Below are 2,355 nucleotides of genomic sequence, written 5' to 3' on the forward strand. Positions count from 1 at the left end.
AATTAACTAACAAAATCTTATCTTGACTTCTCACCAGGCACCTTCGCAGGGAAGTGGAGAAGGGTTAAATTCATAGAACTTGTACCATATCTGTTTAGTTTCCAAACCATGTAAGGATGAAGTAGTCAATAAGGCCCTGGTTCTTAAAGAGTATAAACTATCTGGTTGTTGTATTTATAATTCATTTATTTTTATTTGTATTGGGCTTGGTTTTAAGACCCTGGTAGATTGCACTGAAGAATAAGATGAGCTGTAGTCTTGCAGACGCTACTCTTTGCCTCTACTCACCAAAGCTTCTGCAAAGTATGTCTAGGTAGCAAGGACGAGGCTGGGTTCTCCTGTCTTGAATGGTTTACCCTGCTGTGAGGTACTGCCATACCTAATGAAATATTCTGTATTTATCAAGTTCAAAAATGTCTTGCCACATTGAAAGGGTCCTAGTTATCAATTACGCATAAATTTTTAAAGCATAGCAAATTGGTACAAAGGAAAATCAATTTCTGTTTACTGAAATATAGAAATGCATTCATTATTATTTCTCTGATTAAAGAGTGCAAAAGTACTCTGTACGCTGTTTGATCGGACTAAGGCCCCTCCTTTTGCCAGCAGCTTCTGGCTTACAGGTATAGTCACTGCCCTCACTCTTAAATTTTCCCACTCTTCGCCTTATGCATACAAACCAGAAAGAAGAACAAGTCGTTGGCTTGCAGTACTTTTTCCCCTTCTCAAAGCAAACAAAGGAAACACACAAACGGAAAAGCTACAGTGACAAACAGCAGACTGTTCCCTGGGGTCTGAAAAGACAGCTCTGTATGATCTGAATAGAAGGCAATCAATCTCCTTACCATTTTCTTGTCACTCCTGAGACGATACGATAGACACATATCCACAAACACACAAACCAGAAGAGGAATGCCGTTTGCAACACGGTCCTCTGCTTAGTGGTCAAGAGCAGCTATGGGTAGTTCTGTTTTTCTCCCTCGAGTTTTCTGTATTAAACAGCACTATACCGTGTTCAATTTGGCAGCACACATACTAAAACCACAATGGTAAAAAAGATTAGCATGTCATCTGTGCAGAGATGACATGCCAACTCATGAAGCATTCCATATTTTGCACCAACTCTTGCAAAGGCTGCCTGACAAAAACCACCTGTGATGCGGGAAGGTCTCCCCAAGGTCCTTCCTTTTGCAGTAGGTGGTGGAGAGCTGGTACCTTGCTCAGCGCCTCCTGCCATCTCCGCAGCATGAAAGTCACGTCACTAATAAGTTCACTGAGTAACTCCTGGTTTGGGACCTGAATGCTTGTTATTATTATTTAAAACATTTATTAGTACATTCGCATTCCAACAAAAACATGATGTCTGGCTCAGTTTATTAAATATATATATATGCAGACTAGAAATTTATCACAGAAGAATGCAAACAATTATCTAAATTGCACTTGGACATACTACGTAAGGCTTTAGGAGCTAGTGGGTTTATGTGAGAAAGCGTGTTTACTTTTCAAATCGGTATGCTCTTAACAGTGCTGTGCTTTAGAAACAGAGGTAGATTTGAGTGCTCACATGAAATGAATGGTTGTGTGAGCCGAGCACATCTACATTGTATTCTCCTTTCCCCTGTGGCAACAGAAGCAGTGATTCAGACCTGGAGCAGCTGTCTAAGGGTTCAGTGAAATGGGAACCATTGGCTTACCATCTGATGACTTTTTATACGGTGTGTGCCAGCATCTGTCTTTATTCCCCTGCCGTTGTTACAGCTCTTGTGAGAAGAGGGGGAGAAGGAGCAACAGGGAGAGTTGGAGGGGAAGGAAGTGAGGATGAGGAGGAAGGGAGGAAGGTGAAGGGGGACGAGAAAGAAGGCAGAGAAACGTGGATAGGCAGGAGAAGTATTTCAGTGGAGGAGCGCTTGCCTAGCAGACGTATGAGGGTACGGGTTTCGTTGCGGCATGGAAGAAAGGACCCATTCTCTTAAGAACATATCCATATGTCTACAGCTCTGCTACAAACTTTAGATACATCATATAACATAATTCTCATGGTAACCCTAAGTAGGTCTTATTCCAGATTCGAAGAAAATGAAACAGGCCTAAAGAGATTACTCAAGAATCAATCAGTTCCCCATTCTAGAGTCTGATTTCAAAGTCTTTAATCTACACCAGCATCTAGGAGTATCTGATGCCAATTTTCAAAACTAGAAATGTCCACAAGGCTTCCAAAAAAATACCCAGTTTGGTCGTGGACAAAAGAATAAAATAAAGCAGGGAACTCCTCATGGGACTGGGAGGAAGCTAATGCTAAATGTTTACCGTGCCTGACCATTGTTAACCCCTGGAGCAGAGCCTAAAGATGCC

At 41.7% G+C, this 2,355-nt stretch overlaps 1 protein-coding gene and 1 non-coding gene across 5 annotated transcripts in view; both read left to right on the plus strand.

The window, feature by feature from the left end:
• Nucleotides 1-2,355, plus strand: part of Magi2 (membrane associated guanylate kinase, WW and PDZ domain containing 2) — a 1,267,351-nt gene that overhangs the window by 886,783 nt on the left and 378,213 nt on the right. The window lies entirely within an intron of this gene.
• On the plus strand, nucleotides 1,012-1,116 carry LOC113457418. The gene has a single exon (XR_003377997.1). It is a non-coding gene; the product is annotated as a U6 spliceosomal RNA (small nuclear RNA).

This window comes from Microtus ochrogaster, chromosome 26 (assembly GCF_000317375.1).
Source record: "Microtus ochrogaster isolate Prairie Vole_2 chromosome 26, MicOch1.0, whole genome shotgun sequence".
NCBI lineage: Eukaryota > Metazoa > Chordata > Mammalia > Rodentia > Cricetidae > Microtus > Microtus ochrogaster.